Source organism: Saccostrea cucullata, unplaced genomic scaffold, assembly GCF_032062105.1.
Source record: "Saccostrea cucullata isolate Sc308-1 unplaced genomic scaffold, CSIRO_AGI_Scuc_v1 ctg430, whole genome shotgun sequence".
NCBI lineage: Eukaryota > Metazoa > Mollusca > Bivalvia > Ostreida > Ostreidae > Saccostrea > Saccostrea cuccullata.
Window position 1 is genome coordinate 360320 of NW_026930981.1, and position 26132 is coordinate 386451.

Consider the following 26132-nt stretch of genomic DNA (forward strand, 5'->3'; position numbering starts at 1 on the left):
TGATACGTTTTTGCAATAAAAATTTTACACTTTTATTCTTTGGATTAAACAAGCAAATTCAAAGAATTGTGGTCCCCCGCTTTCTTTGTGTGTGGGATGTTATTTTTTATTACATATTGTGTGTAATATGAACATCCTATCCATTTATTTAGAAAGTAACATTAAAGTTGATTTTTTTGAAGGATGAAAACCCTAATCCTGACCGTTAAAAAGTTATGGTCAAAGTAAAAAATTTTTTAAAAGTAGGTCAACTCCAAGGTCAAGATCAAAGGGTCAAAGCTGTTGATATCCAATGAAAGGTTTTCTCACAAGGATTACATATGTGAAGTACGAAAGCCTTAGTCCTCACCGTTCAAAAGTTATGGTCAAGGTTAAAGTTTTTACATAAGTACGTAAATCTCCAAGGTCAAGGTCAAAAGGTTAAGTTTGTTGTTATCCAATGAAAGGTCTTGCCACAAACAATACATATTTGAAATATAAAAGTCCTAGTATCTATCATTCAAAAGTTATGGCCAAAGTAAAAGTTTGGAATTTTTGTGTAAAAGTGGGTCAAACTCCAAGGTCAAGGTCAAAAGGGCCCATTTGGTGGTACCCAAAGAAAGGTCTTGTCACAAGGAATACACTTGTGAAATATGAAAGTCATAGCTCCACTAAATCAAAAGTTATGGGCAAGGTTTAAGTTTTTATGACGGACAGACTGACAGACGGACAGACTAACAGACTGACGGACAGACGAATGAGATTTAATGTCCCCTCGCTTTCGTTACAGCGGGGGACAAAAAACGTCAAGCCCGTCATACGTTAAACCCCCAAAAGTATTTTTGACTATTGTTGAAATAATTTAAAATGCTTCAGTATTTTTTGCGGACGCCTGGTGCTTTTCACCATTCTTTACTTGTGCATGTATGATCTTCTCTACCATGCAAAACATGTTGAGAGGATAAGCATAAGTACTATAGTATCTACGGCAGTATATAATATATTGATAGTATCTACGGCATTGTTGTGCTAGTTAAAAAGGAATACTAAAAACAATTGCTCATAATATTTCTGCTATTTCAATGATTAATAATTCAAAAGTCCAAGAAAGAAAATACAGTATTAATCTCAAGTGTTAATAAATCTTCATGAAGGTATACAACATTATTTTATTCATTTTCTATATAGTCTTTCATTAAGAATCGGCAACACAGCTGAGACACATCTTTACATAAACTAATAGTATTTAATCCTAGTTCCCTACTTCAAGTATTACACCGTTTGCTTAACAATTCATCAGCCCTATTTCTGTCCATTGCTAAGAACGTTAATTAAAAGTTTTAGCATTTTTCACCAATTATCTTGCACACTACATGCACAATTTTAGAGCACAATACATGGATTCCGAGAAATAAGTTTTGCTAATTGAGTGAATTCGTTGAAAACATATCCACCACATGCTTTACATGTCTGTACAGCCACAAACTGTCCTTCCTTTCGAATTATGAACAACACAAGTATAGACATTAAATCAAAGTACTGAAAGTACTGGGAAGCGGTAAGCATATTGATTTGAAATTCATCCGAATTATTTTAATTTAAATTGTCCTGTTGTATTGCATTTTAAGCGATATTTTGACAGTGCGATAGCGCTAGGTCGAGCACAGTTGTCAAAACGTAAATGTGAGTCCTGAATATGTGAATCCCCGTGGGACATGAAATTCAACAATTGTCTCATTCCTTTTTTTCAAGCATGATACATAATCTTCGTATGTCAAAGATCAATCAATTTCACTTACAGTACTGTACACGAAATTGCAAGAAAATATTTTTCCGTGTAAAATTAATTTCTTTCCACATCGCCTTGTAGGAATCTACAAGAGGTCGTATTTGCGTATAAATTGCAATTTATTGGAAGGCAGATCGTTATCGAGTTTTCCGATGAAATTTAAACTCTAAATGTACATGTAGGTATACTTTTGCTGGAAAATGTATACATTGTATTTGAAAAAAATGTGAACACTTGAAAATGTCGCTAACACTGAAAGATAAAATCTTCTGGTGATCATATTTAATTACAAATTTATTCTGCGTTTACAAGTTTTTCAAATTGAAGATTGGCATCATGTTTGTAACAACGTCATATGACAAAACTCTATGGAAATGAAATAAACATCCGTAGAATTAACGCCCTTAATGTCAGAGAGATATATATACATTTAAGTATAAAGATATTATATTTATCTTTTGATGCTATTCTGTAATCTCTGATTTTCAAACATGTATTTGCAGTAACATTTGTGTTGAATTATACAGTATGTGTTACTCATTAATTTATGATACGTTTTTGCGATAAAAATTTTACACTTTTCTTCTTTGGATTAAAAATACGTCATTAAACCCCCAAAGGTATTTTTGACTATTGTTGAAATAATTTAAAATGCTTCAATATATTTTTTGCGGATGCTTGATGCTTTTCACCATTCTTTTCTTGTGTATGTATGATCTTCACTACCATGCAAAACATGCTGAGAGGAATAAACATATCTACGGCATTGTTGTGCTTGTTGGAATGGAATACTGAAAATAATTGATTATAATATTTCTGCTATTTCAATGATTAATAATTCAAGAGTTCAAGAAAGAAAATACATTATTAATCTCAAGTATTAATAAATCTTCATGAAGGTAATCAACATTATTTTATTCTATTTTATTTAGTCTTCATTAGGAATCGGCAACACAGCTAAGACACATCTTTACATAAACTGTTTATTCCTAGTTCCCTACTTCAAGTATTACACCGTTTGCTTAACATTTCATCAGCCCTATTTCTGTCCATTGCTAAGAACGTTAATGAAGGTTTTAGCATTTTTCGACATATCCTGCACACTACACGCGCAATTTTAGAGCACAATACCAATAAGTTTTACTATATGAGTGAATTCGTTGAAAACGCATCCACCACATGCTCTACATGTCTGTACAGCCACAAACTGCCCTTCCTTTCGAATTATGTACAACATAGACATTAAAAAAGACCGTCCTTGAATGCATTGCAGTCTGTTACTAATTGATACTTAGATGCGAAAATCAACTTCACTGATAAATCTCAGATGGTGCAAGATGTTAATAGAAAGGCTTGTTTTAGAACTTTACATTGCCTAAAATAATTGTCTAGAATTATAGTTTATATGGATATAGAGAGCGTACCATATTATATAAGTAGTACATTGTAAATCAATTTTATGTGATTTCTTTTACTGAATAACTCACTTCCAGTTTGAAATTTAAAAACTTACCAAAATCCCATCTGAGTTTTAAATCATCTACCGGGTACGTATTGAATATTCAATCACTATATTGCATGTTCATGATAAATAACATACTGTTTTTTTAATTAAGTATTTGCGCCATAGAGGCAGCAACTGTGAGCTACATGGTACCATAGTAATGTGTGCCGACATGATTTAAATGAATTACTACAATGTATAGAGAAGACCATGATAAGAACTGCTCTTATCTACCAACTAAACCTTACTAATTGCCTTCTATTATTAGAAATGCACGTAACGCAGCATTACACTAAAATAGCAGAAAGAGAGTCAGGGATTTCCAGTTGCATATTTTTGGAATAACCAGTGGAGTTATCTATCTTGCTTATAGTGGCGCTGGATCCGGAACGGAAGTAAATTTACGCTGACAGAAAGCGCTTTGCGCTGCGCTTAAAGCGCTTAAAAAGACCGTCCTTGAATGCATTCCAGTCTGTTACTAATTGTTACTTAGATGCGAAAATCAACTTCACTGATAAATCTCAGCATAGTGCAATATGTTAACAGAAAGGCTTGTTTTAGTTACATTGTCTCAAATAATTGTCTAGAAGAAAAAAAAAATAATATAGTTCACAAAATGTATATGGATATATAGAACGTACCATATTATGTAAGTAGTACACTGTAAATCATTTTTATTTGATTTCTTTTACTGAATAACTCACTTCCAGTCTGAGATTTAAAAACTTATCAAATCCCATCTGAGTTTTATATGATGTACCGGATGTACCGGATACGTATTGAATATTCAATCACTATATATTGCATGTACATAATAAATAATATACATGTACTGTTTTTATAATTAATTGCGCCATAGAGGCAGCGATTGTAAGCTACGTGGTACCAAATTAATGTGTGCCGACATGATTTAAATGAACTACAATGCATACAGAAGAGCATGATAAGAACTGCTCTTATCTTCTAACTGTGAAACGTCCTCAAACCTTACTAATTAAGGTCTTCCGTCTCCAACGGAAGACCTTCTTGTTATTCTTCGGTTTCTTTTTCCCTATTATTAGGGTCTTCCGTCTCCAACGGAAGACCCTTCTATTATTCTATTGTTTCTTTTTCACTTTTATTATTATTATTAAGGTCTTCCGACTTCCTTCGGAAGACCTTACTGTTTTTCTTATGTTTCCTATTATTATTATTTTTCCCTTTTCATAGTACACGTGATTTCTCCGAAACTACTGAACCGATTTCAAAGATTTTTTCAGGAATGATGCATTGTTGTAATATCTCCAGACCTTTTTTTCATTTTTTTGAAAATCACTTCCGGTCGCATTTTTTGTCCGATTTTCTTTTTTTAAGTTGTCATTTTGTCCAAGCATCTTCTTGTAAACCACTCAAGATTGAATCATGATATTTTCAGGGATTATAAAACATCTTATTGAGTTATGCATGACGTCTTTTAATTTCGCATCCGTCACTTCCGGTCGACACAGGAAGGGATGTTTAATTTTAAGATTTTTTGAAAAATTTAACGGGATTGATTAAAGGCAAATAGAACATATATTTTTATTCACAATCTTCAACAAAAAGCATCCATCAGAAGTACTTCCGGTAAAAACCGGAAGTAGTCGAAAATTCAAAGTTTTTCCTTTGAATCAAAATAAATCAAATAAAACGATTGAATTTGAGTTTTTCAATTTTTTTCTGACTTACTGACTGTGATGTCAGCCGGAAATAATGCCGGAATTGTCAAAAGTCGTCAAATGACGTCACTTCCGGTCAAAACGCGTAATTACTTTTGCACTGAGAATAGTTTGGCAAGAAATATACAACAAAAGTTGTGCATAATTATGAGAGCTTTCATATAAGATTAAGGAAAAGGGGCTGGCCCCTATAATTAGGCCAGGGGTAAATAGATCATAAACGTTTTTTTTTTCTGAGAGCTAAAAATATTAATTTTTTAATGGAAACAGTTATACTATGAAAAATTTTATCTGAAATTATTTCGAATTGATGAAAAACCCTGTCATTTGGTATAAAGATAAACAAACTCCAAACTATATTTGTTTTTTCATAAAACAAATATGTGGGAAACCTTACTTGGACAAGTTGTCTAACTACTGTAGCCAGCCAAGCCTTCACTGTGCCACTAACGCACAGTTTTAGCAGGGACCTATCAGTAAGATATAGTGTTGATTCGGTGTTTCTCTGTTTTCTTTTTATGCAAGTAATTTAAAATGTGATGTATGTACACAACAAAAGGTGAAATCAAAATGGGTTGTTTCTGCATTTGTATAGGTGTAAACAACGCGCGGCATTGTGGGAAACGGGAAGGTACTAAAGACTTGATATGCTATAATCCTGATTTGACCTGATTAAAAATTGTCAGTAATATTCCAAACAAATGAATTCTTGTATAACATAATGCATCATAGTCAAAGGTCTTTAAAATAAGACATTTTAAGTACTCAATATTATCATTTAATTTAAAATAAAAACATCGGGTAATTTCAGGTCTTTAGTACATCCGGGTTTCAGTGTGTCCCATCGAAATCGGCAAATCGGACACATGTTGATCATGTTTACAAAGTGAAGTTGAGGATTTTCTCACCATACAAGCCGTATGTAAACATGCACGGACATTTTATCTGCAGCTCAAAGTACTTTATCAATCCTCTGGAGCATTATTCTAAGCAAAATTATCCGATTTATATATTCTTGTGTGAATTGTTTACGAGGAAATTCCGACTGCCACAGTGATAAACAAGGATGAACACTCTTGACTCTGTTTCGGATTCCCCAGTGATAATTGTATCGAATGATTAAAGAGCTGACGGTTACATTTTAATTTATGATTGGCGTGGACCATGGGAATGAATTCGAAGGTAAGATTTTTGTTTACCTAAAATTAACATTATATTACCATAATTACTATGGCAGCTTAGAGCATTTATCAGCTGTCGATATTTTTAGAAATACACAGGCACAGTGATATATTAACTGTTTTACAGTTCAGACGCTCTCAGTTAGCCTTTTAAAATCCCCACAGCTTTAAATTTTATTTAATTATGTGTGAGCATGTAATTTCAACAAGACTTGCTTTCAACATGTTCAAAACAAAATGTTTTTCAACTAATAATATGTTGACGGGTGTGATGTTAGGGTACGATAAGCATGGTAAGGGCAGATACTTATTCACTTTTAATTTAGATCAGGCTTGTCAAACCGCACTAGACATTTGGTGCATCGATGCATGTTCACATGGACTGAGTTCAATTCAAATTATTTTAATTCGAATTAATTTACTGCGCATTAAATTACTTTGCATTAGCTCCTTGTGAACACTAACATGACTAAGGTAAGCTAATTCCAATTAAATTTTGAGGCATGTGAAATGGCAAAATTAAGTCAAATGCTACATGTTGGTGGTCAGCTTTAAGTACTTGTGCTATTTTTGAGTGAAAAACTAAGGAAAATATAGTGTTAATCACTAAAATGTGAAAACAGACACTGTGACATTATGTCAAATACATCTGTTTATGCCTAAGGTGATATGATTTGTAAATGATGTCATAAAAGCCTAACTGAAGCCTGCATGACTGTCAAAGTAAAATTTTTATTCGATTTGGTTACTTTGCATTATAATTAGCTGTCATGTGAACACAGTTTGATACGCATTAGTTTGATTTGCATTTAATTTAGTTTACTTCGCAATAATTTACTGCGAATTAAACTCTCCGTCTGAACAGGGCACTAGACTCTAAAGTCACATGACGTCGTAGTGTAAGTTTGGCCTACATTAATACCACTTTAAAGCTTGAATGTAGCTCAAAGAAGCAAAGCACTGTGGGTCCAAAGTTACTGCAGAAAAAAATTTAGTATAATTTATTGACAAAAAAATTGCACACAATATAATATTGCTCAGTTAATTAAATCAATATTTTATTATGTCATATGTATGTTTCTTAGTTAAATTGCAAAAGAAATTTGTAAAAAAAAAATGTAATAGTAGAGTTTGCTTTTTTTGTGATAATGGTTTGTTTGTTAATTAGTCTATTGAAAATTTTTCAGTCATTTTATGATGCCACCACTTGGGATAGTAAGCTGCAAATGTAGACTTGTACTCAGCACTTATTGCCTTTGAGAAGTAAGGGATCCTTTTCGTGCCAACACCCACACCTACTGTGACACAGAATCTCGGTTTATACAGTCTCTTTGGAGTAACCTGTCTCTAGCATTTAGCAGTAAGTATCAGCTTCTTATTGATACTTTGATTGATAATGTTATCATGAGAATCTCACTCATTCACTCATTTAATATATACTGGTGAATAGCTTCAATATGGACCTTTACTTGGAACTCAGGGTCATTATCCTAACATCTACTGTGAGGTTTTTAGGGTCTAATTCACTACAAATGTTGGGTGCATGGTTAGGGAACATAACTGCGTACATGTTTTTGTCTTAGGTTTGATGCAGTGAATTAAAATCAAGCCCAGCTTCATGATTATACATAGCGATTGCCCTACCACTAGGCTACCATAACAGACAATGATGTATTTGGGTTATATAGTAAAAAACGCTTAGGCAAACACTTATAATGAAAAGAAGCTTATCGAAAACTGAATTTTATTCCCAGTCTTTTTAAAATATATATGGAAAACTAAATGGTGTCCTGATAAGGCAATTTGTTAAAGTGTGTGTTAGGAACAATGTGCTAATTAACACAGTGTTCTCAACACTGTTAGGCTAAGGCAACTTAGAACAACATGCAGTTGTGCTGATGCTCAACATGCTGCCATGCTAAGGCCATTCCAAGTTTTTTCTATGTTTAGCGTCCGTGTGCGCCTTGGTTTTTGACACCCCATGTTAGAAAAAACACACAACATCAAGAGCCCTGAAATTGATTAATTTAGGCAAAATTGTTGAATTTGTCAATTTCTCCAAATAATTCTGTACAGTAAGTTTTATTTGGTGTATTGTAAGCGTTTATTCCCTTGTTTTTGCTTAAGAATAGACATTTCTTCTATTAAAGTAGTTTAGTTAGATCAAATCATTGAAAATCATTTAAATCAGGTGTTTTATGTTTTGGCTTCTGTGTTGTTGTTTTTTTTGCGAATAGATTGGTAGGTTTTTGAAAGATGGGTGGACGCTAAACAGAGAAAAAACTTGGAATGGCCTAATACAACTTTACACAATCTATTAGGCCAAAATAAAAAAAATACTCCTGTTTCCTGTCAGCCGACCTACCCTCCATTTTACCCTCCGACCCTAAAAGTTTTTATTACATTTTCATTTTTTGGATAACTATTTTTCTAAAATACTGAAGTTGACCAATGATATTTACAGAATTAATACATCACAAGTGTACAGGTTACCTTTACTTTATAAATCTTGATTAACAAACTTGCTTTGAAACTGTTAACATATCATTTTCTTGTTATTACAGTTATTACATGCTATATGCTCTGCATTCATTAAATTTTGAAAATAAAATTTTTTCCCTACCTACCGACCCTAATTTTTTTGGTCAGGGGACAGGAAACAAGAGTATATTTTATTTTGGCCTGATGTGTAAGCTTGACGGCGTAGTGTAAACAGCCTGCTGAAACTTTGTTACAAACGCACTAAGTACAGTGTCACCGTGTTGTCATAAGCACACTAGCCCATTCTCATAAGCGTGATAGCGCATTTTTACTTCACGCTAGCATGTAAGTGTCTTAAACAATTAGCATGCTGTCATAAACTTAGAAGCATGGTGTTTTAAATGAGCTAGAGCAGCATTGTTACTTTGCGCTAGCTCATTGTTTCTTATGCGATGCTGTTTTGTCACTTCATTAGTGCATTGTTCCTAATGTGCTGTAACACCTTTATGAATGGCCTTATCCTGACACATAAAAAATCATAACCAGATACCATCTTTCTGACTGATTAGTCGATTAACAACTGTTAACCATTACCATTCCTAATAAATTTTGACATGAACAAGTTATGTATATACCATTTATTTGAAATCATGAAAAACTAATATGTTATTTATTACATCCTCAAATGACTGCCTGTAAACCTAAATTTATAAATGATTTTAGAGTAGTTTTACAAATAATACACATGCAGAAACGTGACAGTATATATTTATTGACTGAGTTCGAGGGCAACATGCGTTTTGTCGGACCATAGAACCAAACTGTCTGCCCGAGGCCGTTAGGCCGAAGGCAGACAGTTTGGTTCGAGGGTCCGACAAAACGCATTTTGCCCGAGAACTCTGTCAATAAATGTTTTGTTATACCTTTCATTTTATTATATATTTTTTGACATACATGTATTTTGTACTATATTCCGTAATGTAACATTAGATCTGTCATTGTTTAAAACCAGAGAATGAAAATGAGATTAAGCTCCGCCCATTCTGTGACGTAAGCAGTTCAACATCTCTCTGAGCGGTCCAACATCGATTTTTTTATGCCCGCTCAGCAAAACATTAAAAATGTTAGACTTTTTTCTGTATAGATTTGTATAGGAACAATTTTTTAAAGGTATAACAATATCTTATAACTAAGTTTGATGGTTTATCTTATCTGATAAGTTGTACTTTTAAAAAAATCAATTTCTTTTGATAGGTGTGACTGTCATCTGAGTACTGAAATTTGATGCCAAGCATGATCATGATTTGCCAGAAGAGCCTCTTTTGGGAGATGACAAAGAATTAACAGCAGAATGAAATTGAAACAATCAACTGAATCAAGTCTCAGTTTAAGAAGATGATTTTAAATATATCATATTTAAATTTTGATTTGAGAAACAGACATAAATCCAAAAATATGATTACATCAATTGCTTTCAGTTTTTCAAGATAAATAGATTTTGTTGCAAAATCTAATATGTTTAATTTGGAATAAATGTTCTTTTAAATATTTGTCAGATCTTGCATGTTTACATCTGTATTGAGGTCTTCCGCTTCCAAGGGAAGACATACCAATTCTAATGGTAAAGATGATAGAGGTCTGTCTTCAGTGGCAATATATAAGATCTAATATGTGTATTTTTACAGTATAATTGAAGGAACATTGCTATCTTGGCATAAACAACTAAAGCATTAACAAATGTGCATGATTCAGAACAAAGGACATGTTATTTCAAACACAAGATCAAAGAGATGTCCAGTCACATTTCAAAGTCAACAAAGCACAAAATCTGTTTACAGTTTAGCTCATATGAGCTAAAGCTGTAGTAAAATTTTGAAAATTCACCCATTATCATCTTTATCTTAAATTCTTCAGAATTTCATTTCCTTCTCAGAACAACTGGACAAAGTTAAGTTAAACTTGGCACAGAGCATTCGTTAGTGTAGATTTCTGTGATTTAGTGATTTTCATAGGGTCACATTGACCAGCATTTTTCTCAAAATTGCTTTTAGACAGAAACATAATATTTTCAGTGATGATAGAGCTACATGTGCTGATGTGACACATACCTCTCTCTTTCTCCGGAAGTGCAGCACGTCGGCGCTCGCTATGGCTTGTAAAAAATCCCATCGGGGATTTAGAAAATGTTCACACCTTTTCTGCAATATCTTTTTACATGTTAATATTTTGTAAAGACATATAGAAGAAAAATTATAGAGAATGTCACGATCTTTCAAAGGATATCAACTATAAAGGGCTTGCCCCTATAATTAAGGACTTAGAGGGACCAAAATTTTTTCCTTAATATCTGGAAAAAAAATTTGAATTTGTAATACGTCAAAGAAGCAAAGTTGTTCAAAATGTCAAGCTTAATCTATTGAATTCGTCAAAATGCGTCTGGTGACGTCGCTTCCGGTCAAACCGAAAGTCATCAGAAAGTGCATATTTTTGTCATTCTTGACAAGGTTTTGGGTAACATATATCACCCAAGGCATTAAACTTAATTTTTTGTCAATTCACATCACTTTTGGTCAAACCAGAAGTAGCCAAAAAAGCTTATTTTGAAGGTTTTGACTCAAAATAGAAATTATAAAGTCACTGGAGACAACTTAGCTCATTGCTTTCTTTTTGTTGACGTCACTTCCGGTCAAAACAGGACGGAAGACCTACTCGTTGCTTTGCAACGAGCTTTGCTCTAGTTATTATTCCTCTTTTTTCTTTACAATTTTTTTGCAGAAGATTTCTCGAAGACGATTCGATCGATTTTGTTCAAATTTTCAGAGATTATGTGTTTCTATCTGAAGTTTGTACCCCCGATTCAATTTTGAAAAAATCACTTCCGGTCGGGAGTTATCGCCCTTACAGTGATTTTTAGAGGGTCTCCTTGTCCTTGAGTAATCTAAAAAACGGCATAAGCTAGAGAGCTGAAATTTTCAGTGATGATAGACGACACTTTGGTGAATTGCAGAATAGTTTTGAAAATTTCCAAAATTGTATAGTATGGAAGCTCGGTAGGGGTCAAAATTTAGGACACGAATCAAGAGTGAATTTTCGAGACATTTTGTATCATATCTTTTAAAGTATAACGATTTTGTTAAAACATACTTAACAAAATTTGTGCAAAATGACAAGATCTTTAAAATGATATCACGAAAAAAGTGCTGAATCATTACATTAGGGGCCGAGAGGGGCCAAAAGTCTTTATTGAATAACTCTTTAACAGACAATATTTTGTTAATTATTACAAAGCAAAAATGTATATCTTGAAAATCTACAACTATATATTTTAATATTTATGTCATATGTTACATAATTAGGGGCCACAAGGGGCCAGAATGCTAAAAGTTTGACACGTTATATCTCGAAAGTCTGAAATATTTTGATAAGTAATATTGAACAAAAGATGTTCAAAATAATGTTCTGAACAATATGCAACCTTTCATTTTTCGCTAAACGTCCCCATTAGGGAGTTGAAGGGTTGGCCCCAAATATTTCTTTTGCGAATAACTCGAAAACGAAAAAGAATCTCTGAATAGTTGTTGAACAAAAAGTGTTCAAATCATAAGAGCTTTAAGATGAAATCCAGAAAAAGGGGCTGGACACTCAAATTAGGGGCCAAGAGGGCTAAAAGTCTTTTTTCGATAACTCTTTAATAGTCAATAATTTGTAATACATTACTGAAGCAAAAATGTTTATTTCAACAATCTACAACTGTATATTATGATTTTAAAGTCGTACATTACATAATAAGGGGCCACAAGGGGCCAGAATGCAAAATCTTTGACGCTTTGTATCTCAAAAGTGAGAAAAATTTTGATAAGTAATATTGAACAAAAGATGTTCAAAATGATATTCTGAACAATATGCAACCTTTCATTTTTCGCTAAACGTCCCCATTAGGGAGTTGAAGGATTGGCCCCTAAATATTTCTTTTGCGAATAACTCGAAAACGAAAAAGAAGCTCTGAATAGTTGTTGAACAAAAAGTGCTCAAAATCCTAAGAGCTTTAAGATGAAATCCAGAAAAAGGGGCTGGATACTCAAATTAGGGGCCAAGAGGGGCTAAAAGTCTTTTTTCAATAACTCTTTAATAGTCAATAATTTGTAATACATTACTGAAGCAAAAATGTTTATTTCAACAATCTACAACTGTATATTATGATTTTAACGTCGTACATTACATAATTAGGGGCCACAAGGGGCCAGAATGCAAAATCTTTGACGCTTTGTATCTCAAAAGTGAGAAAAATTTTGATAAGTAATATTGAACAAAAGATGTTCAAAATAATGTTCTGAACAATATGCAACCTTTCATTTTTCGCTAAACGTCCCCATTAGGGAGTTGAAGGGTTGGCCCCTAAATATTTCTTTTGCGAATAACTCGAAAACGAAAAAGAATCTCTGAATAGTTGTTGAACAAAAAGTGCTCAAAATCCTAAGAGCTTTAAGATGAAATCCAGAAAAAGGGGCTGGACACTCAAATTAAGGGCCAAGAGGGGCTAAAAGTCTTTTTTCGATAACTCTTTAACAGTCAATAATTTGTAATACATTACTGAAGCAAAAATGTTTATTTCAACAATCTACAACTGTATATTATGATTTTAAAGTCGTACATTACATAATTAGGGGCCACAAGGGGCCAGAATGCAAAATCTTTGACGCTTTGTATCTCAAAAGTGAGAAAGATTTTGATAAGTAATACTGAACAAAAGATGTTCAAAATGATGTTCTGAACAATATGCAACCTTTCATTTTTCGCTAAACGTCCCCATTAGGGAGTTGAAGGGCTGGTCCCTTAATATTTCTTTTCCGAATAACTCGAAAACGAAAAAGAACCTCTGAATAGTTGTTGAACAAAAAGTGTTCATGATCCTGAGAGCTTTAAAATGTTATGAAGAAAAAAGGGCTGATCCCTAATATTAGGGGCCGTGATTAGGGGGCGTCGATTTTAGGAGTCTTTATTGTTCAATGTCTTTTACACAATATGGAAAATCATTACTTAAGAATGAAAATCTCAATCAAAATCTGATCTCATCTCATCAAGAATCGAACGGAAGACCCACTCGTTGCTCGCAACGAGATCTCATCTAGTTATTATTATTATTTTTCTTACCGATTTTGTGCGCGCGATTTCTCGTAAACTACTGGACCGATTCTCATGAAACTTTAACATATGATAGGTACTGATCTGAACCTTATTGGAAATTTTTTTCGTCGATGGCGTCACTTCCGGTAGTGAGATATGGACAATTTTCTGATTTTAAAATGCAATTTTGTCTTGATTTAGTAGCGAAAACTGCTTTAGATATGAACTGAAGATTAATTGGAGATGATAGTTCATGATTTATAGCGTTGCAGAATCGCCTTTTCGTGCGACGTCAATACTTCCGGTCGAAACCGGAAGCGAATTTAAAAAACGTAATTTTTCAACTTTTCTTTTTTAATATTTTTGTTTTAGAATTTGATAGAGACCCTTTTGCAGAAGCCAAATATGTAATTTGTTTGAAAATCGAAAAAGCCAATCTCGAGATATAAGCGTTTGAAAACGCGAAGCGGCGATCCCAATGGCCGAATGGTTAGCGCGTTGGATTGTCACACGGGCGACCCGGGTTCGATCCCCCGTTTGTCCAAAAAATTTTATCATTTTTTCTGCTCGATTTTTCGATTTTTATTAATTTTAGACCATTTGCAACAACATATTTTCAACTTTTAAGCATATCTTACGTAATAAGGGGTCAGAAGGGGCCGGAATGCTAAATCTTTGACGCTTCATATCTTGAAGAGAGGGAATATTTTGATAAGCAATATTGAACAAAAGATGGTCAGAATAATATTCTTAACAATATGCATACTTTGAATTTTTGTAAAATGGCCCCATTAAGGACTTTTAGGTGTGGCCCCTAAATATTTCCATTCAGCATATCTCCATAACGAAAAGAAATCTCTGAATAAGTGTTGAACAAAAAATCTTCAAAATCACAAGACCTTTCATTTAGTATCAAGAAAAAGGGACTGACCCCTCAAAATAGGGGTTCAGAGGGACCAAAAATCTTTCATCTTTAACTCTTTAATTATCAATATTTTGTAATACATTGTAGAAGCAAAAGTATTCATCTTAACGATTTGCAACAATATATGATACAATTTGGATCATGTGTTACGTAATTAGGGGTCAGAAGGGGCCAGAATGTCAGATCTTTGACGCTTTATATCTCAAAAAGGGGGAATATTTTGATAAGCAATATTGAACAAAAGTTGGTCAGAATAATGTTCTCAACAATATGCATACTTTGAATTTTTGTAAAATGGCCCCATTAAGGACTTGTAGGGGTGGCCCCTAAATATTTACCTGAATCATATCTCCACAATGAAAAGAAATCTCTGAATAGGTGTTGAACAAAAAGTCTTTGAAATCACTAGACCTTTCATTTGATATCAAGAAAAAGGGGCTGACTCCTCAAATTAGGGGCTCAGAGGGGTCAAAAGTCTTTCATCTTTAACTCTTAAATGATCAATATTTTGTGATACATTATAGAAGCAAAGGTATTCATCTTAACAATATGCAACAATAAATGATAGTATTTGGATCATATGTTACGTAATTAGGGGTCACAAAGGGCCAGAATGCTAAATATTTGACGATTCATATCTTGAAAATGGGGAATATTTTGATAAGCAATATTGAACAAAAGATGGTCAAAATAATATTCTAAACAATATGCATACTTTGAATTTTTGAAAAATGGCCCCATGAAAGACTTGTAGGGGTGGCCCCTAAATATCTATATGAAGCATATCTCCACAATGAAAAGAAATCTCTGAATAGGTGTTGAACAAAAAGTCTTTGAAATTACAAGACCTTTCATTTGATATCAAGAAAAAGGGACTGACACCTTAAAATAGGGGCTTAAAGGGGCCAAAAGTCTTGCATTTGTACCTCTTTAATGATCAATATTTTGTGATACATTACAGAAGCAAAGATATACATCTTAACGACTTGCAACAATATAATATAAAATTTTGGCCATATCTTACGTAATAAGGGGTCGCAATGGGGCCAAAATGCTATTTTTGTCATGCTTTACGTCTTGAAAGGAGGAGGGTATTTTTATACGCCATATTGAACAAAAGATGTTCAGAATATCGTGATAAAAATGAGAAACTTTAAATTCATTGAAGGAAAACTTAATGTCATTCTCTTTTAACAAATATCTCATTCAAAATCACATCTCATCTTATCGATAAATTCAACGGAAGACCTACTCGTTGCTCGCAACGAGATCTCATCTAGTTTCCTTCTATTATTAGAAATACACGTAACGCAGCATTACATTAAAATAGCAGAGAGTCAGGGATTTCCAGTTGCATCTTTTTAGAATAACAAGTGGAGTTATCTACCTTGCTTATAGTGGCGCTGGATCCGGAACGGAAGTAGATTTACGCTGACAGAAAGCGCTCTGCGCTGCGCTTAGCGCTTAAAAATGAGCTACAATGTAGAGATAAGCATGACAAGAACCGCTCTTATCTACTAACGGTGGGGTTTCATACAATATACATGCATATCTTTACCTACTTATTAACTCCTATTATTGGAACTGCACGTAACTCAGTAAATAGTCGAACGAGAGTTGGAGATTTCCAGTTGCATATTTTTTTTAGAAAAACCAGAGGAGTTATCTAACGTGCTTAGTGGCACTGGATCGCGAACGGAAGTAGTTTTACGCTTAGCGCTTAAAAAGGGCTGCACAGACACAGGATTGCCTGCTAGTTGTTTGGTCAAAATATATGTTCTTATTTAATTATCTACATGTACATGTAGGGTACTGCGTAAATGATCGATGGTCTGCGCCAGATGGAATATTCTAACTAGGTCAGCGCGTAAATGATCTGCCGAGGCATGGATCCAAGAATTAACAGAAAAAAAACATCAAAGTTAAAACATTTACATTTAGTACTATTGATTGCTGAATTGATGACGAAATCTTTTTTATGATAGTAATTATATAATTTATTGCCATTTTTCAAAAAAAAAAAAAAAAAAATGAGGATAAGCGGAGACAAGAATATATTTGAGAAACTACGGCCGGGCATTAAAAGAAAGCTCACAAAGATTATGATCGAGTATTTTCTTGCATGTTTTCACTTTTCTTTTTAATGATATATAACTAAAGGACTTGCAATCTTTTTAAATGCAATTTTAAATTGTATCATTGGCAAAAAAATTCATCAAATAACTTTTTGTATATTATTGAAAGGAAAATCCCATCTTCTATATTATTGAAATGAAGCCAAAATTAAAAAGTATTCCTAAAACTACCGTAATTTCAGAGTTGGCAAATTGGGAATCTTATTTCAGATGATTCGTGAATGCTTAATTTTAGCTGATATCATTTAAATGTTATTACTGAATTACCTCTATTTAAAAGCTCCCTCTACCAATCGCTAGGTGGGGCTTGTTTATCTGTTGTTACTTCTAGAGAGTTTTTTAAAATAAATTCACAAATACAAATGCATCTAAAATTCTTTTAGTTATCATAATATTATGTAATTTTAAAATACATTCTCAGAAAATATTAATTGCTTATGGATTCTATCTAAATAGTACGAAAGTTTGAAATGAACTGCCCATTCATTTATGTTTAGCATATTTTAAAATTGATATCAAAATTTACTAGTAAAAATGTAATTATTCCAAAGTTCGTTATATGAAGAAGATTATAACCCTTTGACATACTAAAGGTACATGTATATATGAAGCTTAACATTTTCCTAATTATACATCCTTTGAATACTATGTGCTGTCAATATCAAAAGGTCAAATGTTATAATTAAAAAATCACCCCGAGTGTACTATAAGGGAGTCAGGGTTCTAGAGTGACTAGCAAATAAATGTAAATCAAGTTCTAGCATCCAATGATGGACCTTTATGTACTTAATTATACCCGCACTTTCTAAAGAAAGTTCGGGTATATTGTTGTTACTCATGTCCGTCCGTCCGTCCGTCCGTCCGTCTGTCACACTTTTCTTCCCTGAACTCCTCTTACATTTTACACAGTAGCCTAATCATCTTTGGGGAGAAGGTTTGTGGTGTCATGTAGATGTGCAGTAAGGTTTCGGAATTTTGATTTTGCCCCGGGGGGTCAAATGGGGGTCGAAAAATGACGTTTTTTATGCAAAAAGCCCCGTCTTCCCTGAACTCCTCTTACATTTTACAGAGTAGCCTAATCATCTTTTGGGAGATGGTTGGTGGTGTCATGTAGATGTGCAGTAAGGTTTCGGAATTTTGATTTTGCCCTGGGGGGTCAAATGGGGGTCGAATAATGACGTTTCTTATGCAAAAAGCCCCGTCTTCCCTGAACTCCTCTTACATTTTACACAGTACCCTAATTTTCTTTGGAGAGATGGTTGGTGGTGTCATGTAGATGTGCAGTAAGGTTTCAGAATTTTGATTTTGCCCCGGGGGGTCAAATGGGGGTCGAAAAATGACGTTTTTTATGCAAAAAGCCCCGTCTTCCCTGAACTCCTCTTACATTTTACACAGTAGCCTAATCATCTTTGGAGAGATGGTTGGTGGTGTCATGTAGATGTGCAGTAAGGTTTCGGAATTTTGATTTTGCCCCAGGGGGTCAAATGGGGGTCGAAAAATGACGTTTTTTTTATACAAAAAGCCCTGTTTTCCCTGAACTCCTCTTACATCTTACACAGCAGCCTAATCATCTTTGGGGAGATGGTTGGTGGTGTCATGTAGATGTGCAGTAAGGTTTTGGAATTTTGATTTTGCCCCGGGGGGTCAAATGGGGGTCGAAAAATTATGTTTTTTATGCAAAAAGCCCTGTCTTCCCTGAACTCCCCTTACATTTTACAGAGTAGCCTAATCATCTTTGGGGAGATGGTTTGTGGTGTCATGTAGATGTGCAGTAAGGTTTCGGAATTTTGATTTTGCCCCGGGGGGTCAAATGGGGGTCGAAAAATGATGTTTTTTATGCAAAAAGCCCCGTCTTCCCTGAACTCCTCTTATTTTTTACACAGCAGCCTAATCATCTTTGTGGAGATGGTTGGTGGTGTCATGTAGATGTGCAGTAAGGTTTCGGAATTTTGATTTTGCCCCGGGGGGTCAAATGGGGGTCGAAAAATGACGTTTTTTATGTAAAAAGCCCCGTCTTCCCTGAACTCCCCTTACATTTTACACAGTAGCCTAATCATCTTTGGGGAGATGGTTTGTGGTGTCATGTAGATGTGCAGTAAGGTTTCGGAATTTTGATTTTGCCCCGGGGGGTCAAATGGGGGTCGAAAAATGACGTTTTTTATGCAAAAAGCCCCGTCTTCCCTGAACTCCTCTTACATTTTACACAGTAGCCTAATCATCTTTGGAGAGATGGTTGGTGGTGTCATGTTGATGTGCAGTAAGGTTTCGGAATTTTGATTTTGCCCCGGGGGGTCAAATGGGGGTGGAAAAATGACGTTTTTTATGCGAAAAGGCCCGTCTTCCCTGAACTCCTCTTACATTTTACACAGTAGCCTAATCATCTTTGGAGAGATGGTTGGTGGTGTCATGTAGATGTGCAGTAAGGTTTCGGAATTTTGATTTTGCCCCGGGGGGTCAAATGGGGGTCGAAAAATGACGTTTTTTATGCAAAAAGCCCCGTCTTCCCTGAACTCCTCTTACATTTTAGACGGTAGTCTAATCATCTTTGAGGAGATGGTTGGTGGTGTCATGTAGATGTGCAGTAAGGTTTGGAATGTTTAATGTCTAATTGTGGCCTGACCTAGCCTTTGAGGTTATGATTTTAAAAACTAGAAATATGTCTATAGGACATGAATGTCCCACTGGATGTATATTACTCATGCTACAGGAAAATTTGTATTAGCGTATTAAGTTTGTTGAAAATATCTTGAACAGTTTCTTTAGAATTGAAACTAAAATCTAAATAAATTTGATATAGATTATAAATCCTCACCAAATTATGTATAAGTGCATGCTAAACATAAAAATGTCTTAAATTATTTCTTTAAAACTAAGCAAAATACAAATTAAAAAGGATGGAGGTCAAGGTCAGAGGAATGTGCAAGGTGAAGTTTTTGACGAAGTTATCAGCATATTATGTTTGATAAAAATATCTTGAATGATTTAATGAAACTGACCTTAACACTTTTTCTAAGAAAAGAGAGGTCAAAGGAAAGGTAAGGGCCAAAATGTTAATTGTTGCATTTGAAAAGCTTACATCAGTATGAATTTACTATTAGCATATGAAGTTTGATAAAACTATAATTAATGGTTTATTTAAAACTTAGATAAACACAAATTTAAAAAGTGAGGTCAAGGTCAAAGGAAAATTCAAGGTCAAAATAAGTTGATGTATTAATAGCTCTCAGCAGTATGTATCAGCATATGAAGTTTCCCCTGCGAAATGATCAAGAATAATTCTTGAACTTCTAAGAAAAGTTCATGAATTATATTCTTGAATCAGCTCATGAATTGTTCATGAAGATCCCATGAAGTTAAAATTGGACACTCATGATTTCATGGATTTTATTCATGAAAACCAAGTTCAAGAATATTCAAGAATTATTTGTTGTTCATGAACAAACTTGGATTTTTTAAATGCCTGCAAAATGATCAAGAATGATTCTTGAACTTTCAAGAAAAATTCATGAATGATATTAATAGGTTCAATGCATTTTCATGAACTATTCATGAATAATTTGTAAAAGTTATTTAGGAATGTTCATGAACTATTCATGAATGTTCTTGCTTTTTGTAAACAAAAATGTAATAAATTATGCAAAATGAAAAACTGTAAAAGAAAATATTTTAATAGCATCTTGAAAGATTTCACAGAATTTTTGTTTTCCAATCATTGTAAAAAAAAATCTTTGTTCAAGTAAACAACTCTGATAAGTGATACAATATTATGTAGTTCATTCCTAGTAAAATAATGAAAAATTTCAATTCAAACGCGACTCTTTGCAGAATCCTTAACCTTACTTGGTCAAGATGAGAGTGGGTTCCTTATTCAGCGTATTTCAAAGTGTATGCCTAAAATGAAATGATTTTTAATCCAAGTCTCAATGTCTGGCAGAAAAGTGTGTTCAGCAATTAGGGCATCAGCTAAAAGGGTTTTCAAGGATTTTGAGCAGAGGTGATCAAATAAAAAAATCTTCTTGGCTTTCCCTGTGGAATTTTCAGAATTTCATCACTTGGATCCTTTGATCGATTACGATTCATATTTTCATTCCTTTCTTTTGTTTTTCTTCAAGAGCCTGGATTTTAAAATTATTTTTTTTTTGGCAGCCAGAGTTTTTTAATCTTCTGATCTCAACTCATCAACATTATCTGTGAACTGCTTCTCTTTTCCCTACAAGAAAAAAGATTTTCTGAAAATGCTCATTAATGTGAAAACTTAACACTTAATTTTTTTTTTTGCATATTTGTTTCATTTAATTCTGCATTATAGACACTGCCATATTCTAAAGCGTTCCAAGCGGGAGTTTAGCCTGTTTCCCTTGCCCGCCATGTTCAAGATGTTATAGGTGAATAGGATAAATGTTTCAATCTTTAATTATTAAATGTAACGTAATTTGGTTGGATCCTTACTCATAACAAACTTTGACAAAATTTTCATTAAAAGGGACATAACTGAACTCTTACAAATAGACAGTAACATCTTGACAAATATCTCACAGATTCAGCGATTGCCTTCATTTTTTTGTAACTCACCAATAATATCTGCAGTTATGAAGTAAATTGATCCTCTGGATATTCCTTCTTCGTATTCTGTTATTTTCTTCAAAGGTTGACAAAGAATGACTACGCTAATAATCCTCCCACTCTACCGATTCACTTTCCAACGTCTCGCGCGTTTTAAAGTTTGCGGCTTTTAAAAAGTGTCATGCAGAGCTAATTAAGAAATTGTTTCGAATTGCCAAGATTTTTGTTAAACAAAAAATAACAAACACCATCTGAATGATTTTTCACTGAAATTAATTTTTTTAAAATTAATATAAGTTATATCATTTATTGAATTGGATTTTTTACATTATACCTGTAGAGCCACAGTTTCGTATTCAAGTATGGCCGCCTCCATATCATAAGGACCCGGACCACAATTAGCTTACATATAGACTTATATAGAAAAAACATGTGTTTTATTTTCTTTGTAACTTTTTTAAAAATCTTCATTTCCAAAATATCTTTGACCACATGATAGAGTAATGTGTCAGATAAATATTCACATCCAGAAATAGGGGTGTTGAATGTGGAATTCCCTGGTTATTAATAAACTTCTGACGTCATGACCTCAGGATAGCTCTCGCTTGGCAAAAAAAGTGTAAACAAACCAAATGAATGCTCTTTTCAATTCATATTTCTAGGCATAATTTTTGCTTGAAATGCACCTTGCTGCATATCATTGTAAACTTTAGACACTCTACTTTTATTCTATACCCCAAAAGTATCTAAAACATGTGAGCTATTTTTATTTTTATCATTGAAAGGGAGGCATATGAATTTCCTACATGTGCTACGTTTTAGCCATTTGACCTTCACCCTTTAATTGTGGCCCGGATCCGTATTAGAGGACAACAAATATCTCTTGGAACCACTCGCCCTCAAACTGAGTACCCTGAGCTATGAAAGTGTATAGGAGAATAGACTACAAAATACGAATGTGGTTCATGTCATAGCTTCTTCACAACCATGCAGCCTGTGCTGTATCATTTACACACGATGGACAGAAAAATGTGACTTATTAACTGCATCAAAATATAAAGCTTTTCGACCCAAGAATGGTACGGTACAGTACGGACAAGAGATACAATTTTTAAGTTGTCAATAAATTTATGATACGTTTCTACGAAGATTATGAAATTTTTCCTAGACTGTAAGTCTGTTTCATTTTCTTACAACTTGTTAAAAGTTCGACAAATAGAGAAAATTCGGTCGAACAAAGTTGTGTCGTGAAAAATGAGATAATTTAAAGCACAATATTAATATAGCTGGCCAATTTAAATGATGAAGAAACATTAGTAATTCAATATGAGATAAAAATGCTGTCAATATTGATGCAGTGTACTTCAAATTACGATCATAATTTTATTATAATCTTCCTTCTAGACAGTTCATAACAGAGTTTTATTATCATGAAGAATCTAAGTTATCAATTACATAGAGTAGAAAATAGTGATTTTAACCTCTTATGTACCCCTACTAGGCTCTGATCCCATACTTTCAAAATCAAAACAAATTAAAGCATTTTATTAATCAAATCAGGGGCTTGTTCAACAATTGCATCTGCATGCAAAAGTTGTATTATGGGAGTAATGAGTGTTTTCTGGCGATCGTTTGTGACAATTATTTTTACATTTTTAGTCTTCATGAAAATTCATGAACATTCATTACCTTGAACTTATAAGTTTTTTTTCTTTAAACTGAAAATTACCAATATTCATATTTGTTCATTATTTGTTCATGAACAATGAATTATGAATTTTTTCATGAATTTTATTCATGAACTACTTTTATGAACCTGTTAAGAATCCTTTAAGAACCATTCATGAACAATTATGAACAACTCATAAAGGTTCTTAAAATCATGAATATCATTTCGCGGGGGTTGATAAATATATTTTGAATTGTTTACTCAAAACTGATTTAGACATTAATTTTAGAAAAGTGAGGTCAAGGTCACAGGAAAGGTCAAGGTAAAAAAGAGTGAAGTATTGTAAAGCTTACATAAGTATGTATCATCATGTAAAGTTTCATTACACAAATTGAATGGTTTCTTTAAAATAAAGCTAAACAGTAATTTAAGGAGGCTAGGGGGTCAACAAATTATTTTTTTATTAACCACCGGTTATAACTTAAATTTGGGGATATGATATCTTAAGCCGTCAACTATCATTTGGCAAAAAAAAAAATTTCATAAATTTTAGTTTTAAAATTTGATCATTTTATCATTTTTATTCTACCTTTATATGGAGCTCTTCTTCTAAAGGAGATCAAAATAGTCTAAAAATGGCCGCAACCATCCAGCCTCTTTAAAGAAAAGTTACGTGAAGGTCAAAGGAAAAGTCAAAGTCAAAAAATATTGCTGCAGTTGGATATTTACATCAGTATGCATCAACATATGAACTTTGATAAAAATATCTAGAAAGTTTCTTTGAGCCCAATGGAAAGACAGATGGAAGGGTGGAGGACGGACATGACAAAAACTATACATGTATTCCTAATCATGGTGTGGCATAAAAAACTTGAATCTACATTATATGACGATGTTTCCATCTATCAAGATTATACAAGCAAATTCAAAGAATTGTGGTCCTCTGCTTTCTGTGATTTAGTGAATGGGATGCCATAATTTATGGCATATTATGTCATTGAATATGCACCCATATCATATATCAATTTTTGAAAATTAGGTCAAAGGGGTAAAATCATAGCATGTTCTGAAACATTTTGTTGCAGGTAATGTACATGTCAAATATAAAAGTCATATCCCTTTTGAATCAAAATTTATATATACAATATAATATTTTTGAAAAGTAGGTTAAACTTCTAGGTCAAGGTCACAGAGTCAAAAGTAATGATATATTTAGAAAAGTCTTTTCACATGTAATAAACATGTATAATTTGAATGCCCATTCTTTTCTCTTTCAAATTGATCAATTTAAAATGTTATTTTTTGGAAAGTGAATAAAACTTTAAGGTCAAGGTCTCACTTGGGTTAAAAAATCATAGTAAATTTAGAAAGTTTTGTGGTAATGTACATGTGAAATAGGAAAGCAGTATCTCTTATTATTCAAAAGTTATGACCAAGGTTAAAGCTGTCAATAAAATGTACAAACTGACAGACAAATGAGATTTAACGTCCCCTCCCTTTCCCCAAAACGGGGGACAATAATGCCCTTGCTGTTCTTGAGAAGAAGATTTATGATGGAAAAAATCCCCTGCATATTTCTTAACGCAAATCAATATTGTGTTTTTATGTCATTTTGTTTGTTATTAAACATCTCTCTCAGGAATTTTTCACTCATATGGAGACACCACCACTTGAAAAATAATGAGGACAAGTTAGATTTGAGGTCAACATTCATTTTAGGAGTTTTCAACCATTAAGACATAAAGAAATATTAACTCGATCCTTCCCCTCACCCCTTCCCAGACCCCTGTTTGTTTATGTATGCAAACTACTACTTGTATTACATTAAAAAAAAATTATACAAATAGTTTAATGTGGTCCATCTCTGAATGATTTTCATTCCTATTCTTAAGGCCGCCGCCAGAAGATAAGTTGACACAAATTCATGAAAAAAATGTCAAGTAATCTTATCATTGATGCACTTTTATTTAATTTAATGCAGTCATATTGTGAACATTTCCAGCTCATTAGAAGTGGGAATGACCTCCAGGGGTTAATTCATAACCTTTATACCATTAAATTTACATAACATAATAACACAAGAAACAAAATTATGGAGAGTCAAATGGAAAAACTTTCCAACTATTTAGGAGTCACATGATCATTTGTCATTACAGGGACAGGGAGTGGATTGGCTGATCGCCCTCTCACCCCCCCCCCCCCCCTTGGAATTTGCAGGACTATAATATATACTGGAGGAAATAAAAATGACTTTGTATGCCCTAAGTGTCCCTCCACCTTAGAAAACAGACCCAAACATAACTTCTTTTTTTTTTTAGCTTCTCAGGAAATTCTGGTCTGGAAACCCCCCTCCCTCCCAGTCCCAGAAAAAAATTCTGGATCTTGTAACTGAATGTAACGTTGATAACGGGGGATAACTCTTCAGAATGTCAAAGCATCGGATGACCTTTGATCCTTTAAACTTGAACCTAACCGTTTGCATTTCAGACTATTTTACCCAAATCTATACCAAAACTTTGTACTTACCGATTGTCATTATTTAGGTCCTGTAATCTTCATGAAATATAATCCAATTAAAACACAAAATGAAATAATTCCTATATGCAACGATGTGTATACCACACTAGTAGCCTACTGCACGTGCAGTGAAATCTAAAAATGATAATGCCAATGGTAAAACTAGTACTTAAGTTGGGTACGTGACGGAAGCCCAATGTGATGCAGGTGTTCAAATACATGTATAGTGCAAGAACAAATTGAAAATTATAACTTACGAAAGATGTTTTATCTTAACTTTCCATCTAGGCCTATTTCCAAAAACAGGCAAATTAGGTGTGTTTGTGTGTGTGTGTGTTGATGGGAGAGGGGTGGGGGTTGACTAAATTGATTGTGTATACATGTATATGGCAGCTTTCAAGAAGTTTAGAAGTGCCTTGTCAAATATAAATAAACTTTGCACATTTTGAAAAATTCATCAAAAACTCTTTACACTAATTTGAATAATATTATTTGTTGATTTATAGATATGAGAAAATAGATTTAAAAAGTTCCAATTATGTGCCAAAAATTTATAACCCCCCCCCCT

At 33.5% G+C, this 26132-nt stretch overlaps 1 protein-coding gene and 1 long non-coding RNA gene across 2 annotated transcripts in view; both read left to right on the forward strand.

Annotated features, from left to right (window-relative positions):
• Positions 1-26132, forward strand: part of LOC134230837 (uncharacterized) — an 85763-nt gene that overhangs the window by 47373 nt on the left and 12258 nt on the right. The window lies entirely within an intron of this gene.
• On the forward strand, positions 5650-10181 carry LOC134230854 (uncharacterized). Its single transcript, XR_009984433.1, has 3 exons — positions 5650-6151; positions 7338-7510; positions 9886-10181. It is a non-coding gene; the product is annotated as an uncharacterized LOC134230854 (long non-coding RNA).